Source organism: Ursus arctos, unplaced genomic scaffold (assembly GCF_023065955.2).
Source record: "Ursus arctos isolate Adak ecotype North America unplaced genomic scaffold, UrsArc2.0 scaffold_7, whole genome shotgun sequence".
In the NCBI taxonomy this organism is placed as follows: domain Eukaryota; kingdom Metazoa; phylum Chordata; class Mammalia; order Carnivora; family Ursidae; genus Ursus; species Ursus arctos.
In genome coordinates, this window is record NW_026623089.1 from 12,152,091 (window position 1) to 12,172,519 (window position 20,429).

Sequence of the window (20,429 nt, forward strand, 5' to 3'; positions counted from 1 at the left end):
ACACCTGCCTGCCCCGGAAGCCACGCCTGCTCCCTGGAGGGAAGGGGAGGCGCTGGGGCAGGAGGACATGGGCCATGCAGACATTTCCAGGCCCTTGGTGAGCTCCGTCCTGGAGCCAGGAATCAGCGGGTGTCACGTGGAGGCTTGTGCTTTGTTTTTGTTTTTAACGAAAATGGTGGCTTTCTGTCCTAGTTTAGTAAGGAACGTGTTCTTTCTATTGTTCTGAAAGCAGCTCTCGGAAGCTGCCGGGCTTCCGCTGCCCAGGTAGAGAAGCAGCACAAGGCATATTCGATAAGCGGTGGTCTTGCCCCCTGGACACGGTGTGCAAGGGGTTTAATCGTGCGCTGATTTTTGAACTTGGCAACATGAGCACGACCTCTGCCTGTTGGAACAGACAGTGCTTGAAACAACCCAAGAAACGTGTTGATTAGGAGTGTGGTAAATAATTAGGAGCTGCTGCGTTTTGATTTTGTTGTTTTTTTAATGGCTCGGTGTGAAGAAGCCTCAGAAATGAATAAATCAGAATGGATGGTGCAGACAATACATGCTTATGTCTCTGATTCCCATTTCCAGCTCTGCGGCTTATGCTGTTGTATTTGACCTTGGTGCGTGCGAATGGCATTTGGAGTCCTGGGCTCTGAACACACGAAGAGTGAGTTAGATGACCTCCCAGAGCTCCTTCTCCTACAAAAGGAGGTATACGAGAAGGTCAGCTTTTTTGGTTCAACTGCACAAACAAGTCCAAATGGCTGGATAACCCTTCCCACCTCCTCTTCCCCCAGGTATACCCCAGGGAATATACAGTAGTCAGCATTACACTTTGAACTTCTCCTTACTCTACAAAAGTCAATTGTTCTCTCCAGCCAGTCCTGGAACTCTCCAGTGGTCTGATTAAGTTTTCCTGCTGCTATTTAAATGCCAAGGCAGGGACTCAGCATTTACCAAAAATAAATGTTGAGGTGAAGACTTGACATTTATTTTCAAAGCGAGAGGCCCTCTTCCCATCATAGCATCCAGTTTGTTAGATATTCTTTTTATTAGACCAAATGATTCATGTGAACAAATAAATATAAATCAGATTATTAGGCTAGCAGGCTAACATGACCTCTGTTTGCCAGGCTTTTATTGCAAAGGTAGATTCTGATTTTTCAGAGTGGATTTGAACTTGTTCAGTTATGGCCTCTCAGTACGGCAAGGTCACGGTCTCATAGATTATCCGATGCACAAATTTGTTGCATCTCTCCCTCAGCTTTAGTTTGTTAAGCTTGGGGTACGATGATACCCAAGGAAGGCAGTAGAAAATGGGATAAAGCACTTGAGTGGTGGAGTCAAATCCAAATCATGACTGTAAGTGCCTCCTCTGAACGGCTCATCACAGTTCACTGGTGGGTTTTGGAGAATGACGGCGTGAATTAGTATGAGCGCTTGGCCTAGAGAGTTGGGATCCTGAGCAGCATTTTGTGGTTGTACCTCTGCTTGACCCTGTCTTTGTGGTTTCATGTGGTCAAAGCTCCCCGCTTCTCATCCTTCTGGGTGGTATTTGTTCTACTTATCCCTCTTCTTCCTTACTGTCCACTTACTGGAGTTGATAGGGCACGACCAGGATTGGAGGGGTGTGTGATCAGTCTGCCAGAGGGTCAGGCACTGTTTTGCCATAAACCTCAGGGAATAACTTCTGAGCAAGACTGGTGACATAATTTGTGGGGTCCCGTGAAAAATGAAAAATTGGGGCCCTAATTCAAAAATTACGAAGAATTTCAAGATGGTAATAGCAGGGCCATGCATAGAGTACTTCTGAGCACAGGAGTGAGTGACTGCACAGGTGACATGCCCATGAAACTGGCCTTGCCTCTCAGGGTAGCGAGCATGGAAGTAGGGTGAAAGAAGTCACCACTGGCTCAGTCTTGGCTCTGCTTACTGAGAAACTAGTGGGGAATTGTTTCTCTCAGAATTGGAAGGGCAGCCTCTCACCCTCCCTGCAGTGGGAAAGGGCATGGTCCTGATGTAGTGGGTCCATGCTCTGGGAAGGGATAGCTTTCCAGAGAGTGCCACGTTAAGCTCTGGGGAAAAAGCAGGTGCAGAACACTGGTCCTGGTGTGTGATTACAGCAGACTGTTCAGGGCCAGAAAGGAAAGTTGGTGGAGGACAAAGTTCCCTGCTGGGGCTGCTCCAGCCCTGATCCCCCTGCCTGCTCCTTGATCCCGTCCCCACCCCCACAGACTCATGAACTACTGAAATGGCACTACCAATCAACCTCCACTGGCCTCCTACCTTCAATATGAACACAATTCCAACAGCACTCAGGGAACCAAGGAGCAGATCCAAGGAAAATATATCACCTCCATCCCTGCTTGTTTGAGACAAATCACAGGCCTAGGGGGACCTGGCTCAAAACAGGAAATCAATAAGAGGGGACTCATGAAATGTGACACATGGCAGGCAACAATGATGAACATATATTTGAAGAAATGAAGTTTAGATATGAAGTCCTTATAAGAATGTAAAAAGTACTTATATGAAAGAGGAGAGGATAATTAGGCCAAAATAAAAGAGATGTTGGCATAGGTAAGGCAAAAATTCGTGGAAACACATAATGCCAAAATAGAATTTAAAATAACGTTATGATCATTTAAGAGCAGAACTGACACTGCTGACAATCTTTATCAGATGTGGAAATTAGGCTTGAGAAATCCCTCCCAGATGCAGAGGTAAGATCAAGGAGAAGTTAACCAGAGAGATAATAATTGATATGGAGATGAGATTATATAGCTCTATGAGCCTAAGCAGAGTTGCTGAAGAAGAGAAAAAATACTCAAAGATATAATAGAAGAAAACCTTCCTGAACTGAAGAAAGACCTGAAGTCCTAGATTGAAAGAGTGCTCTGTGTATAGGTAAAATTAATTAAAAACTGACAAGACCTAGACCAAAATCCATATCTTGAGTTTTCTTGAATTTTTAAAGCATTCCTGGTTACTTAGAATGGAAAAAAAAGGCTGGCTTCAGAATTTTCTGCCATGTTAGATTCCATAAGGCAATGGAACAACACTCTTAGAAGTATGTGAGTGAAAAGAACTCTGAAGAATTCTGTGGTCAGTGGAAGTGGACGCTTTTTGTGCTCTGCATCATGTTCTCTCCGGGTGCTTATGATTTCAGCCACCTGTTCTGGCACCTGTGGTGGCAGTTCCCAGACATGCTGTCAGCTTCCCACCTCCAGCGGCTTTGGGGGCCTTTCTGCCTCTGGGCCTTCCCCAAAAGTGTAGAAGCCAGAGGAAAAAGAGAGTTAATATTCCTGGGGGCAGCTAGGCCAACTGGAGATGGAAGTTGGCAGATGAATGCCCTAGCCTCCCCACCTTTGCGGAACAGATTTTAGGCACATTCTCCATGTTCCCTCAGGGGTCCTCAGTAGCACCGAGGCCCAATTTCCTGTAGTGTTACCAGCTCAATCATACCCCCATTTTTGTTTTTCTCTCTTCTCTGTCTCTCCCTGCTTCCTCCCTGCCGTTTCCTGGGAACAGCTCCCAAGTAAGCTACTCACACCCAAGTCTTCATCTGAGGCTCTCTTTTGGGCAAAACCTACATTAAAACCCCTACCAAGCTCTTCTTTTTGTATGAAAGCAACAGAAAGAAATTCTCATATATTTAAGGACTCAGAAAATATACAACTAAGTACTCTTGGTGATAAAATTATATGAACATATATTGCAGCCAATGAGAGATGAGCGAAGGAGAGACCTCCTGAATAAGGAAATGTGTGATGAAAATTTGAAAAGGACCGGGGCACCTGGGTGGCTCAGTCATTAAGTGTCTGCCTTCAGCTCAGGGCGTGATCCTGGAGATCTGGGATCGAGTCCCACGTCAGGCTCTTCCCATGGGAGCCTGCTTCTTCCTCTCCCACTCCCCCTGCTTGTGTTCCCTCTCTCGCTGGCTGTCTCTCTCTCGGTCAAATAAATAAATAAAATCTTAAAAAAAAAAAGAAAATTTGAAAAGGACCAACAGAGAGCATAGAAACCAATTAAGCATGGAAATATCCAAACGACTGTAGTAAATGTTATCTTAAAGCAATGTAAGTATTACAACTCCAGAAAATAAAAGACAGTGAAAAACAACATAATAATAAATACAAAGAAATATTGTCTCTTGATGTTGATTAGTCAAGGTACGTTGCATAAAATAGAAATTTTAAAGTCTAAAAGCTACATCACTAAGATGAAAAGCAATTTTATCCCTCCCACCTCTGGTCCTGAGTCATCCAGTTCCCCATCCTGTAAACAACTACCTTACTAGTTTACTTTGCATCTTTCAAAAATATTCAATACCTATTCCAGAAATTCCATATGTATTCCCCCCTTTTTTTTTCACAAATGACACCAGAGAGCCTTGCTTTTCTCACTTAGTGAATTTTGAATAGTATATTTTGAAAATCAGTGCAATACAACTGCAGAATATTCCTTTGTATGGATGAAGCTCAAGTTTATCTTCAGTCTCGCATGATGGGCCTCTGGACTATTGCTAATGTATTGTCATTATAACAGGGCTCCATTGAGTAACCTTAGCACAGGTGTGGGGTGACCTGTCCCCTTCCCCCCTTGGGACTCTCTCCTCTGCAGCTTTCTGTGATACTGTGCTTTTGTCTGTCCTGAGACTTCTCTGGTTGCACCTGTTTAGTCTCCTTTGCTAACTCCCAGAGTTACTTGAGTCTTGCTCCTGAGATCTCACTTCTCTCTCTACACTTTCTTCCTAGGTAGACTCATCCATTCCAAGCCTTCAGAACCATCTATATGCTGATGATTGCCCAAATTCTACCTCCAGTCGAACCTCACTTCTGAACTCCAGTGCCTGCACGATACCCCCACTCACATCTCCCATAGACACTACAATCTTACACCCCAAACAGGACTCTGGAAATTTCCCTCCAACCCTGTTCATCTCCCAGTCTTCCCCAAATCATATAACCATAGCAACATCTCTCTAGTTTCTCAAGCCAAATCCTGGATACAATTTTACCTCCAAAATATATCTACAGTCCTACCATTTTCATCTCTTCAGTGCTACTAATTCTGTACAGACTGCTGCCATCTTTCTTGTGGGCCACGGCAAAACCCTGGCTGGCCTCCCTGTTTCCACCCCTGCCTCAACAATCTGCTCTCCATGCAGCAGCGAGAGGGGTTTTGTAGGATGGAAGTCTGACTTCTGTCTCCATGTTATGGCAGTTATCACGCTGTAATATAATGAGTTGTTTTTGTGTTTGGCCCTCTGCAAGATTGGGGTCTCCTTGAGACACATGTCATTGACTCTACAGTTCCTAGAACACTGGGTCTACCTATTAAAGTAGGAAATTCACATGGAACTGAGTTTCCAAATTACAAAGAGGAGTACATTTAAGTCAAGGAAGAAGACATTTTCTGAATCACTACTGAAATATGAAGGGTCTGTTAGGGCAAACGTTGGGTACCCTGACCCATCTCCCATCTCAACCGCCTTTCTTCTTCTCTCATTCTTTGACCTTTAGGTGACTTGAGAGAGTGCTTTAAGAGAAGCAAAGATCTCTCTCTGGGCTACCATGTTTCTGAGTCTTTGGAAAGGTTCCCAGTCAGTGTGCAGGGAACGCTAACAATAAAACGATGGTCCTGATAGACTTTCCAGATTTCCTGTTATTATTCTATTTGTGAACAATAATGATTATCATGATCTTTTCCTCTGTATAGACATTTTAAATACTGGTTAAGCAACTGAGAATTAATTTATTGGTAATGAACATTTTCAACTTCATTAGATACTCAGAAGCCTACTACATTATCATTATCTGGATGCTAAATTTTAATTGCATGCAGCCTGGTCCCTCAATAATTAACACATTGTAGATCCCACCTAATTCACAAACTAATTGTCATTTCTTAGATCTTAATATTACTTGCTAATTTTGCCAAGGATAAAAAAAATCTGACTGTCAAAACTCCAGAGAAAATGACATTATACAGGCACAATAGTGACAAAACAAGTTAATTTATTGCAAAGTCACCGAGAGAAGGAGTTTTTAATTGCATATTTGTTACCTTCATAAAAGACATAAATGGCTTTTTAGTTACATATTTGCTTATTTCTTACATATTAAAAAAGTGTTAACAAGCCTGATTAAAGTTAATTGCAAGGTCCAAGATCTGAGTGGAGATACTAGCATTAGCAAACTTCTAATTGAAGCCGAAAGAAGAAGAATGCGAGGAGATGCTGGTTGGAACAGGACTCACAACAGATGTTTGACTGTGGAGATGGAAAATAATTAAATGACCCACCAAGAAAAAGAGAATCTAAAGAGAAAAATCAAACTTGAGAATAAATAGGCAAAAAAATGTATCCTAATAATATTACTGTTGGTAACGGTGATTTGCTTCTAAAGGCTCAAGATGGAACCATAAATGATGTTCTCAGACAACTTTAAAAGAAGCACATTCTGTGGTTTTGTCCGGAAAGCTATCATTGTGCAAATATTTCTCACACCGCACAATCACCTGGTAACTTTCCAAATCAATCTCGATTCCCTCTATATGCAGCAGGCTCTCTACGAGCTTCTGTTGGCAAAACATGGCCTCTTTGTTGACCTGCGGCTGCCCTATCTTTTAGAGATACAGGCAGATGGGAAATACTCTTTTATTTTGATGGTTAGTTGGTGGTGGTGTTGTTTTGGTTGTTTCTAATAAGAAAGAATAACATCCTTCCTGATGTGACATTTCCCTAGTACTGTTTACATCCAAGTGTTCCTCGGTCCAGCCATTATGTACGTACACAAAGGGAAGATGGACGCAGAGGTAAGCAGCTTACAACACAACAACGTTAGCAGGTTAGTTATGTCTCCGAAAATGAGAAGCAGCTTTCCTTGGTAATGACAGATAACAGAATAGGTCTTCTAAAACAGGGTTTCCCCAGAAAAAGGATTTTCTAAGAAGGAAAATGGCCATGTATACATATCACGTGCAGAAGGATGTGTAGAAAAATGCCCCCATGGCCCATGAATCACTTACACTATTCACTTGTTTGACTTGCTGTCATGGGGTATTTGAACCAACATGGCTTTTCATTGTTTCAGCAACAAATGAAAGGAGTCATCCATCCTGTTTATAAAGATTTTTTCCCACAAGGTTATCCATTGATTGGAAATCCTCTTATCCAATACAATTAACAATGGTTATCAGTCAGTTAATTGAAAAAATTGGCTAAAGTAGGGAATGATTAAAGATGGCACATGAGGACTGTATTCAAAATATTTTATTTTTACTTAAAACTTATATACGTGCATTCATTTACTAGTATTTTCATATGAGGCCTCTTCTGAGACTATGGGCTTGTGGCTTGCATCCCGTATTGGTTTTCTCACATTCAACAAATCAGTAAGGGTTGGTCTATCATTTCGTGAGTTAATTTCTTTTTTTTTTTTTTTAAGATTTTATTTATTTGGCAGAGAGAGAGAGACAGCCAGCGAGAGAGGGAACACAAGCAGGGGAAGTGGGAGAAGAAGAAGCAGGCTTCCCACTGAATGGGGAGCTTGATGCGGGGCTCCATCCCAGGTCCCTGGGATCAGGCCTTGAGCTGAAGGCAGATCCTTAACGACTGAGCCACCAGGTGCCCCCGTGAGTTAATTTCTTTAAACTAGAGCAAAATTTTCAAAGTAATTGTGAAGTAATTTAAGTGCAAGATCATTCTAGATTTTATTTTTGCCCATCTTGTAGGGTTTTCTCTTCCATAACTAAGAGAACATTAAAAAAGATGCCTCAGCCTTATCCAGCCTTTTCAAAGGCTACTAGTTTTAACTCAGGAGGCATTCCACATGCCTGGGGCATTTGCTAAAGGTTATGCAGATGTGTAAGAGAACTTCTAGTTTGACGGATAAATTTGGAAATAAGTAGTGGGAGTAGATTTTCTTTAAAAAAGGTACATCGAGGTGACAGAATACCATAAAGATATCAAAACCATTCTTGTAACGTACTTAACGACCTGGAAAGCAGTTCATGGTATATTAAGTGGAAAAGCAGGTTACAACACAACAAGTGTAATATTACCCCATGTTTGCAAAATTAGAAAATGCGTATGCACAGAAGATTGGATATTAGGTTACTAAAAATACACTGAAATATCAACAGAGTTTATCTCTGGTGGAATGAAAGGCAATATTTATTTTCTTCATGCTTTTCTGTAATTTCAAAATTCATCTATACTGAATAAGCATTCCTTCTGTCTTATCATAAAGGATACATTTTAATTCTATGCTAAAAAGCAGATTACGGTCATTTCTGGTAAATCTCTTAAGGACACTCCATCCAAGGTATTCTGCTGGTCTGTTGCACCTTTCCAAAGTCACAGTCTGAGAAGGTGACAAACCCATTAAGGGAAATGAGACCCCTGAGTGAACTGGCTACAGCTTTGGTAATTGAATTCCTAGTGGGAGTACATGCCCCTCAGTCTTAAATTCTCTCTTGGTGCCAAAGAGACTTGGGTGATGGATTTACAAGACCTACTGTTCTGGAACACTTAGTGATTCAAGGCAGAGAACCAGTTCTTTTTTGGCCTTGGTGAAATCTTTGACTTTTGAGAGGGAAATTTAGGACCCATCCTACTTCATTCCAGGCCCCAAAGGGAGAAATGTATTTTGTAGAATTAAACTATGGCAGCTTTCCTACAACATTCAAATTTATGAAACAAAAAAACATATGGAACTCATGGCTATTTGGGAAGTCCCTATTTTGATTAGAAAACTTTAGAAGACCCAGACCCAAATGTCTCTCTCTGGTGTTGAGAAGTGTGCCCTGAAAAGGGCATTCCCATGCCCTGGGGCCAAAGCATAACCTGAGAACGTCTCCCTGGAGATTTTGGCAATGTGTGTCTAAAGTTCTAAAATGTAATTTATTTTGATTCCATAATTCAACTCTTTATTGTTTCCGAAAGATATATATCTTATGGAAATAATCAGGAAGGTACAGAAAGTGTTAAGAATGTTCACTGGAGAGCTATTTACATCAGTGGAAAATGGAAGATAAGTGAAATGCTCAACAATGGAGGATTTAGTTAAACAAAGGATACATCCACAAATGCTCACGGTTAATTTACCATAGTCAAGCTTCAGAGGAACACTTTGTAACATGGAAAAAGCTCAGAATATAACAGGTTATGAAACACCCACTGATCACAATTTTGTAAAAGAGAAAAGGCAGGTAAGCCTATAGAAAAATGTTGGCCTATGCCCCAGTGTTAACCATCTATTCTTTGGTAAAATTATGTGTCACTTCCTAAAGACTTAATTTAATTTAATTAAAAAAAAAACATTCTAACATAATAAAGGTATTTAGCAAAAGCTAGGATTCCTCCCAGCCCTACGCCCCGTACTGCCATCTCCACTCCCCGGATGCAACCCTTCCCAGTTTCTTGGGATTCCTTCTAGAGACATTCTATACATATTATGGTGGATTTGTATTTTCCTCATGCTACTTTTATGTATTTTTCAAATCAAAAAATAAAACAAATATTTCAACAGTGTGTTTCACTTTACTTGTCTTAAACCTCCACCAGTAATTTCTACAGATCTTGAATTCCCGTCCTGTCCCATCAAGGAAACAATGGCACAGAAGTTATTCAACATTCCACTTAATTTCCATTTATATCACGGAATGAAAACCAGCTTCTTACAATTTTACTTAAATAACCAATTTTGATACTGTTCTGTTAGTCCTCCTAATAGCATGAAGGCCCCGAAATTAAATTGTTCCACTTTCTTCTCTGTAATTATGTACAATTAAAATGGTTACAGATCCTAAAGTTTTCTTCCAAGCACCAGACCCTTCAACTGTCATTTGTTATTATCTTGAAGCCCAACACTTCTGAGTAACACTTTGTGTACGGCAAGTTAAGTGAAAGAGGAAGTATTATATTTAACTGATGTGGGTGTTCTTTAATTAATCTGAATTAGCTTTTGTGATATGGGTACTAATTGTTTTCTTTGAAAAAAAATCACCGTAGATGTGTGATTCTTCTATGCCTGTTGCTCTTCAAGAAAATAGTTAATTGCAGAAAGCAGGAATGTTACCTTCTTCAAATAAATAATCAGCATTGCCTCAGAAGAGTGGCTCTTAATCCAACTTTCTTGCTCACATGAACAGGAGACCTGTCGTCTTTGCGATCAGCAGTTTTCTCTGACTTTTGATGTTTGCTTTACATTTATTCATAAGGTTTGAGGAACAATTACAGCATGAAGTTGGAGTAACAAGGGCTTCACTTGTTTATTTTTTTTTTAACGACGTCTCAAGGTTATACATCAAAATATCTAAAACTCTCAGTGAGCAAGGTAAGAAACCAGTCCCTGTTCGCAACTAGAGAGACCACAAAGCAAAATTATGGTCATTCTTTCAAGATTACTGGATTCAGTTTATTACCGAAAGGTAAACAGCTTATCCTAGATAGATTCAGTTGTGATTACCACACTCCCCCCTCGTGAAACCCCCCTTTGCGAGATGTAAGTGTTTTGAGCATTTGTACAGAAGTGTTGTCCTAACAAGGGCGATGAGTTAAGTGTGCTTGGTAGTCAAGGTACAGCAGAATAACTTAAACTTTAAAGAGATCATTAAACCAATATTCTTTTTCTTGAATTTGTTCACACCATTTTCAGATTGCTTTTTAATGAACATAAAGCCTTCTGCAGGATCCTGCCCCTCCCCCCCCAAAAGAACCTTAAAAAATGATTAAAACTTGGTAACCCTATTACACACGCTCTTTATTTACTTGGCATTTTTTTCCATTAGGAGACAGGATAGCCTCTTTGAATCTAGTCAGTTGTGGCATGTGCCCGTGTATTATCTGTAGTTTTCATCCTAGTAAGCAGGGCTCTGGGCGGAATAAATAGCCATGTGGAACACTGGTGAATTATGCATGCCTTTCCCCCCGAAACAGTTCATGTATTTTAGTCGTTAGAGCTCGAAATATCTTCTTGTGCTTGACTTCATCATTTTGGACTTTGGCTTCCACCTCTCCCACAGACTCGAGAGTTAGTCTTTCACACATGGTGAGCAGAGGTAAAATACTGGGGGAAGAAAGACAACACAGAGTTTAAGTGATTAAAGCATGCCATAAGCCTTTTCCACTAGAAAAATGATTTTCCAAACCCTCAGAATCACGTGAACTTTATTTTAGCCCCAAATCTTCTTTGAGCACCGCTGGCTTGTTTCATTGCCACTGAATCGGATCTTCTATCTCTAACGTTTCTGAACGGCCCGCAGTATGCACGGCACAGGGGTTAGAATAACCTGAGCTGCTCGGGCTCCATCTGGGGACACAGGTGACAGACGTGAAAAGTTACATCCCTGTCTCGGCTGGATGCGAGAGGTTCCTGGCGAGAGTCACTGCTAGGGGCTTCAGAGAAGCCATGGGTCGGGTGGCAGGCCAGGGGGGACTCCAGGCACGACTTGAACTGAGCCTTGGAGAATGGAAGAGGCCAGTAAAGATGGGAAGAAGCAGGAAAGGCCCTGAGGGCAGGGGCCAGGCACGAGCAAAGGCCCAGAGCAAGGATCAGCAAAGAATGCCTGGGAATAGGATATCTGCTTGACCTGGAGAGGAGCCCTGGTTTCTCAGATAGGAGAATGTCAGTATTGAAGACATGTCTTTGGGGTTGGTTTTCAAACAGCACTGGCAGGTTGGGCCTGCGTGCTCTGATGGAAGGTGTTCCTATTGGATGGCCAGCAATGGCGAAGGCCCTGTGGGGCCCCGGCGCAGAGCAAGCAACGTGGTCCACGTGGTCCACATTGTTCAGTGCAGACAATCTCTACACCAGCCCCTGGACTCTCCAGGCTCAGGCAAGGAGAAGGATTCTTAGTGAAAAGAACAAGGTCGGAGGGACAGGCTCCACCCAGGGTTGTGCCCTTCCTGTAGCCCTGTGCATTGTCACTCCTTGGCCTCCCAAACAACCCTTCTAGGCAGACCAACTGAGAAGCAGTGATGGGCTCTTTCTTTCTTTCTTTTTCCTGGTACCGTTGAAATCAAGTTCAATTTTTTTCTAAGTTCAATTTTGTCAAAATTGTGTTTGCACTATGTTTTAACGAAGTCATTTAATTTTTCTCTAGATTTACACTTTTGATGATTTTTCCCTAAGCGAGCCATGTCTGTGGACTTCCAGGCCAGAGAACCCTGGGGTTTGGAGCACTCTGCCTGGTACAGCTCTGATGATGAGGGTAAGGGTAATGACACAGTAATAATCACTACTCTTCATTGATCTCTTACTACATGCCAGACACTGGTCTAGGAAGTCTCTCTATATTAACTACTTTAATGTTCATAGGCACCACTGAGGCTGTCCTGTGATCTCCGCGATAATGAAAGGAGGTCCAGAGGGGGTAAGCTACTTGTGCAGGGATACCCAGCTAGCCCAGAATGGAAATCCAGATAGGACCAGGGGATCTGCTTGCAAGTACATGCTTTATCACCAGCTGTATGACCTCAGTGTGACCTTGGGCATGATTTTATTCACTCGTTCATTCATTCATGGATGGCCTGTTAGGCATAGCACACACACAGCAGCTTTAACATCGTTCACAGCAGCTTAACATCGTTGGAAAAGCCAGACAAGGACAGCGATGGTTCTAATACAGGGGGATACGAGCAATAGGAGGAATGACCAGCCCCTGTGCTGTTTGAGCCGAGAAACAGGGCATCTGAGCCGACTGTGGATTAGGGAGAAGAAAGGGGTGTTGGGGAACACATTCCAGAGTAAGAGATCCTTAAGTATTGCTTAGAGCAGGGGGGAGAAGGGCATGAAATGCAAAATAAGGAAGTTGTGTCCACCCTCTAAGCCTACAGCTTTTCCTTCTGCTGCTTCTTTTTAAGTAGGTTCCATGCTCAGCGTGGAGGCCAACTGGGGCTTGAACTCGTGACTCTGAGATCAAGACCTGAGCTGAGATCAAGAGTCCGATGCTTTACTGACTGAGCCACCCAGCTGCCCCTACAGCTTTTTCTTCTGAGAATGTGGGGGACGATTTCAGGGTTGTCATGAGAATTAGAGACGTAAAGCACGTCCGTTGCCTGAATTGGCTCTGGTGCACAGTAGGTCCTCAGCAAGTGGAAACTCTGATAGCCAGGAAGAGAAGAAGTAAGTAAACAAGTGTAAGGCTCAGATAGGACAAGTAGTAGCAGAAGTGGGGACACGGGGGGCAATGGGGGGCTGGACAGTTGCCAGGGATGAGCGAGAACCTGTGACAGCTGCTGTCCCAGCTGTTGGGAGTTTGAGGCACATGATCCAGCAAAACCTGAGGGGTCTCATGGAAGTTTCCACCTGTTTCCTCAAAGAGCAGAGTGGCAGGCAGAGCCAAATAGAGGGAAATAAAGGATCCCCCACGAAGTGAGCTAATGTGCTTGGGAAAGGTAATTTGCTGACCAAGCCCAGTGTCCTGGGTGAGATCCGTGTAATACTAGGAAGTTGTCCATCATAAGCAGGCTCCTAGTCAACATAACGGCCCCATACTTTGTTTTGGCTACATGGACTTTGGCTGGAAAATAATGGATTTTCCTCTTACTAATTGGAAATAAAAAAAAAAAAAATAAGTTCAGGGACGAGATTACCTGGTTTGGATCCCAGAGCTGACCCTTGAACTCGTGTGATCTCTGGCGTGTCCCTTGCTTCTCTCCGCCTCTGTGCCTTGGTCAATGGAGAAAACTGATGTGAACAAATAGTATTTTCTGCAAGATCCAATGGAGCGCCCTGTTCGGCCTGCTAAATGTCAGCTGATGATCTATTTACTGAGTATGATGCAGGGTCAAACATTATGCTGGGCAACAAACGTGGGCTGGCTCAAAGTTCTCATTGCAATCTTGGGAGGGAAGGAGGCCCAGAGAAGTGAAGTAACTTGGCCAAGTTCACACAGGGAAGAAGAGCCTGGACTAAGGTCTTTTTTGCTTCCATATCACTGCCATCAGGCCTTCCTGGGATTTGCTACAGACCCTTGGGAACAGTGCATTAATGATTTGAACAGAAAACTCAATGGGAGCTTAAAAGAAAAAAGTCACTTTTGCATTATTCACTTCTCATTTTAAGTGGCAACAACATAGTCCGTAGCCTGAAAGGTACTTGCACAGCATCAGTAAAAATGTGTTCATTTGTCATTTGTAGATTGTTTTATTTTTAGATTAATGAAGATCCAAATTAAACCATCGAAGTGCAATCATCCTGATAGTCCTTACCACGTTTTGCTCATTATCACTTCATTTATATTTATGATGAAGAACAGATGGTACCAATGTCATATTTCAATGTGTATCATATCCAGCTAAGAGGAAATATCTCATATTAGCTGCACTTATCAAAATATTTGTACTTAACAACAACAGAAATCTGAGCTTATGTACTGTCTTGTCACTATGTCGGAGCTACCATTTAGAAAAGACCATTTAAATTAGATATGCGAGGGAGAGATGCATCATTCATTACTAGTGAATGAATGTGCTGAACTCTGAACAGCAATTAGGGGTTAGCTGTAAGGAGAGAATCCCTAAGCTTGAATGAAAAACAGCAATTAGAGTCTGTTGTCTTTGTGGCATGCTCAGATTTTTTTTTTTTTAATTGAAGCTGCTTGCAGAGAGCACCAAGAAGGAAAGGGCACAACTGGTGATGGAACAAGAGGAGAGAGTGACACGGGGTGCCTGGGTGGCTCAGTTGGTTAAGCGTCTGCCTTCGGCCCAGGTCATGATCCCCGGGTCCTGGGATCGAGTCCTGTGTCGGACTTCTTGCTCAGCCGGGAACCTGTTTCTCCCTCTGCTCCTCCCCCTGTCTTGCTCTCTCTCTCTCAAATAATTAAAGTCTTAAAAAAAAAAATAGAGGGGCTAGTGACAGACAGACAATGAGCATGTCCACCACGCTTAGAACCCTGTCTCCTTTTCTGAATGGTAGCTCTAAGGCGGCGGCCAAGCAAAACCCGCTTTCAGAGGTAGAGTATGGAGCCTTTGAAAAGAATGCTCTGGGGGCGCCTGGGTGGCACAGCGGTTGGGCGTCTGCCTTCGGCTCAGGGCGTGATCCCGGCGTTATGGGATTGGGCCCTACATCAGGCTTCTCCGCTAGGAGCCTGCTTCTTCCTCTCCCACTCCCCCTGCTTGTGTTCCCTCTCTCGCTGGCTGTCTCTATCTCTCTCAAATAAATAAATAAAATCTTAAAAAAAAAATAAAAAGAAAAGAATGCTCTGTTGCATGCTTCATGATGCAGAAAGTCTCAAAGGGTTGAGGACATGTAAGAGTCCCATGTTCCTGAAAATAACAGTGCGACATTTACTTTGCAAACGTTTGTCTGATAGGTGGGTGATCAACATGTACCGAGCCTCTATTATGTCCCAGGCGTACGAGGGACACAAAGAAGCGTAAGACAGGCTCCCTGACCTCGAGGAATGTATAGTCCCATGTGAAAGCCAGACAATGGCAAAGAACTCTAATGACAAAAAAAAAACAAAAAAATGTGTGTTCACAGTGCCAAAGTGGTCCAAATGGAGGGGTACCTCCATCTGTGGGAGTCAGGAGGGGTTTCGTAAAGAAGGTGATTCTGGAGCAGGATTCTGAAGGCCGACTAGAAGTCCGACAGTTGACTAAAGGGGTGGGAATGAAGGATAATCAGCGAGGAAGCCGTTTGTCGGAATGGTCAAGAGCTCAGTTTTGGTGTCAGGCAGACAGGTTTTGAATTTCAGTCCTGATTGCTCACGAGTTGTGTGAACTTGGACAAGTCATTTCTCACTCTGTGGCTCAGTTTCCGCGAGGTGTAAGATCGGGCTAATCACAGTATCTATTTCCTACGGGTGTTGTGACACCTTTGGCACAGCCTGGCACAGAGAGTGCGTTCGGCTAATGTCAGCTCTCACTAGCACGCCAGGCACAAGGGAAGGCATGAGACATGGCTCAGGGGTGTGAACACACGTGTCTTTTCCTAGGACACACACTATGAACAATTTCTTGTAATTATGTAACCAGAAAGGCCCAGAAAGGGTGAAAAAGTCAATGATGTTACAAAATTTTTAGTGTCTTGAAATGACATTAAAGCCCATTGTGTTTGATGATGTAATGTACCAGCAATTGGTTTAGAGAACAGAAAGAATAGGAATCCTATTTGTTCTGAGCAAGGTTGTTGGAGCCTTTCACAAGGGGAACGGGCCCCTTTTGTCTCAGGCCCCTTGGCAAAGGGAAGCTGCTGCACCCCTTGGAGAACAGGGGCCCCATGGAGCCACCGGCCAAGTGGCCTCTCAATCCCAAGCAGGTCTGGGTCCCTTATGGAATGACAAGAGCCCATCACCCTGGGCTGACCACTCTCCAAAAGGGACTGATGGTTGGTGGGCAAGCTCCACATGCAAAACCAGCAAGAATTTTGCAAAAATCTGGTTTGAGAAAAATATAATATATTTAACGTGAAAAACAAACTTGACAAAAAGACGTATGAAAAAAGGGTGGTAATTTGGTATTCAATCGGGGCACATTTTCAGACGCAGGCACATTCTGCTTGTGACTGGATCAGAGACTCACGGTTTGCTCGCCAAGCTGGCTGTCATGTTCCCTGACAGTAAAGTAGCAATGCCACCCGGGGGGAAGCGGAACAGCAGGGCGCCATCTTGGGCCCTCACCCACTCATGGACATTTTAGTGAATGAGCTCTTCTTGCTTTCATGTGCTCCTTTAGTGAAGCTCCCTCTGCCTTGAACTCAGCATGAGTGCCTGGTGGCTGAGGACGGGGAGGAAAGCGGAAGGACCCATGTCACACAGGACTGCCCTCAGATTTCCTCCCGCCTCCAACCCAAGCTTCTGTCCCTGCACTCTGTCTCCCTTAGAGTGAGACCTTTCCCAACAGGCTCCTGGTCCCTCATGCACACAGACCCTTGCAGGCCTGCCTCACAGACCTTCCCAAATGCCCAGACATGCCTGAATCCTACAGAGAGCCCAGCGTAGGCTGCCAAAATGGGGCTCCTGCTGCACAGTGGCCCTCCACACTCCAGAAATAATAACTTGACACGGTGGGGGATATCTGCAGGGCACAAAGGTGGTAAAACTTCAGTGACTCATGCTTTTAGCACATCGCTGCATGCTCCCAGACAATAGACTCATTTCTGTACCTTTTAATTTAGCTTTGGGCCTTGCTCGCATAATGGACTAGGGCCATTGCAGCCACTCTCAGGAGGACCGAATGAGCTCCCTGGCTCAAAGCAAATGCCCTGTGAAATTACATATGAACCTCAGTTTCCAAACCCAGATAAACAATGCCCCATGAAGTCAGTCTTTTCAGGTGTCCCACTCAGGCCACACGAGGCCGTGAGCGGGATTGTGAGCATAGGCTTTGGATTAGACCAAGTGGGGCTGGCACTTGTTTGGCAACTTACTAGCTGTGTGGCCTGGGGAAAAGTGCTTATTTTCTCTCAGTTTTCTCATCTGTAAAGGGAGTAAAGTAATATGTAGGTATGGGGTTTTATGGATAATTATATGAGCTACCTAGTGCAAAAGGGTTTGCCTGAGGTCTGGCACCCGGAAGGCTCTCGGGAACAGGAGCTGTGACTACCCTTCCTGAGAGAAGACTGCTGTGCTCCGGGTCCGGGCGTGGACACGTGATGAGGTGGGAAAACAGGAAGGGAGGAGAGGAACAGGGACTCAGAGCATTTCCGACAGGGGAACAGCAAAGTAAAGGCATGGGTAAATATGAACTGTTGGCTGCAAGATTCCTGTTGAAGATCCCTTTCTAGATTTCCTGGGGAATTTTCTAGATCTCAAGGAAGGGTCCAGTTTCAGAAGCCTCCCCTTATTTTCCAGTGTCTGCTTAGCTCCCGGTTGAGCCCAGAGCAGCTGTAATGCTGAGGGCCAGGTAAGGGCTAGACGGTGAGCCAGCGGCTGCTGGCCTTGTGGCTTTGGGCCGGGCCCTGCTGCTGCCATCCATTCTAGCGCACTCCTGGGGTGCCAGGGGCACCACACCACATTCGAGCCCTGTATTCCTTTCATTGCAAACCATCACTCATGCTAACAAGCCATGACAGGCTAAAATTCAACTCAATTCACACTCACAAGGATTTATTAAGCATCTACTGCGGGCTGAACACTGTGCCTTTGACTAGGGTTGGGAGACTTCATTTATCCATGCCTCAGTTTACTCATCTGTTATAGATTTACTCTCCATCAAGATTGGCCTCAATGGCCTCTAAGGGTTTGTATACACCACCCCTAGCTCTAAACTTAGAGGAAATCCTCAATGAGCTTACAATTTTGCTGGGAGGGTCATTTTACTTTCACTGTGAGAAAATTTATATAAAATAAAATCCACCAAGTACGTGTGCGGTACTAGCCATCAGCTTAACTCTGAGTTCAAAGTAGTAGCGGTTCAGCATTGGTCTGCAAGTCTGGTCACAGTACACATCTGAGTACCTAGCATGGGGTGAGCTTTCTGGATTTGGGCTGAAGACAACGCAGCCCCAAATCAAGCCTCAGCTCACATACAACTTTGAATTGTGAGAGGCAACTGGGGGGGAGAACGTTCAGACACCACTTTCCCACTGAGAGTCTGTGAACCCAGCATTTGCTGAACGTGAAATTGTTAGAGGCGAGGGTTTTCTATTTCAGGTCTGATGGGAAGATTTCTATGTTTGGTGACTAATCACAGATGGATTGAGACGATTCGTTCCCATTCAGCTGCTTATGAACAAGCACAATTAGAAGTTGACAGCAAACACGCTTCACAAAAATTATCACATTTAGTGTGATTCCCATAATAAAAACAGGAGCAAGCACGGGAGTCTTTTCAATTTACACAAAGAGCCCTGGGGTCTCTAGACAGTCACTGCCGATGCAATGTTTCTGAGTAAACTTTATTAGGAAGACAGATTGAAAACTCCTGAGGTTTAGTTAAATCTTGGTTTAAAACACACACACACACACACACACACACACACACACACACCATGCACACACTCACACCTTATTCTCTTTCTTTAGCTGAAGTGTTTGTATAAATACTACACAGATATTAAAAGAAAGACGAGGCACGGAGGGTCCTGGTGCCCCTGTGTTCTATGTGCCCGGACATGTGCCGAGTCTGGATGGTGTTTCCTAGACGTAGCTGGCTTCCAATCTCATCACTACCGACACCCGTTTGTGTACTGTTGGAACTTAAGATGCCTTTTACACGTCTTATGTGATTGATTCCTCATAACAAGCCTGAAAGATACAAAGCATTTTCGATGTCATTTTACAGGGAAGAACATATTCAGAAGAGAGCAAATAACTTACTCAAAATCACCCTACGCCTATCTACTAGAGCAAACTTGCAATCCCGAGATGGGCTTTGCCTCCGTTTTCACGTGCTTGTCTCTTGAGGCATCCGGGAAGCAGGAAATGGACACATAAATTATTCATTCTACAAACGTTGGGCAAATATTTATTGAGCATCTATGTTGTGATTGTCCCTTGGTAGGCATGGTGTAGACAGCTGAGTGGTACTTCCTTATTGTTTGTCCGCTCAGCCTTTGGGAAACGGCCCCCAACCCATTCTATAGTATTTCTGTTCCCTCTGCTAGGTTTGGGCAAGAGTGACTCCACCCTCCCGCCATGAAGGGTGGGTTCTGTCCCTGACCAGCCAATAAGAATACGCCGCACACCCATACCCACTCACGATTGGTTCAGGCATGAGCATGTGACTTCAAATGGGCCAATCTGAGTCTGCTGAGGGTTTTCCCTTAGAATTTTCAGCAAAAACATTGACTTCTTCCTCTGGAACTGCCGGGGACCACATTGCCTTGGTGGGTGGGAGTATCTGAGGTTAGAGCGAAGAGAAAGCAAGCAGCACTGAGAGATGCAGAGTGCAGGAGCCCTGGGGGCTTCATCTGAACTCTGGAACCAGGGATTCCACCTGGATTTCTCAGTCTACTGAGATTAAACAGGCCCTGTTCTAAATTTAATGTAATTGGAGTGATTCAAGAGATGAATAAGGCAGAGAGGACTATTCTATTTTACTGAATAGAGACGAGACAGACAATTAATTGGTAAAGAACTAATATAATATAGAATTATATATATATAATTATATATCTCATATATATAATTTCAAACTGTGTTATGTGTTATGAAGGTAAACACAGGCAAAAAATCTTTTCCTCACACAAAAATGCTATGGTCAGAAGAGGAAACTTTAAGTGGGGTCCCAGGAGGAGGGGAATGATTTGTTAGAGGAGGTTGGATTTTGAGTGAATGGTAAGAATCGTAATAGTGATCTTGACCACAACTACCTCAGCCATCACAACAGCTAATATTTTTTGCCTTGCTGTATATTAAGTGCTATCTTCAATTATCTCATTTAATTTCCACAAATCCTATGAGGTAGGAATTATTATATCTGTGTTTTACTGATAAGGAAATGAGGACAAGAACAATGAAGTAACTCACCCAAGGGCCATGGTTGGTAA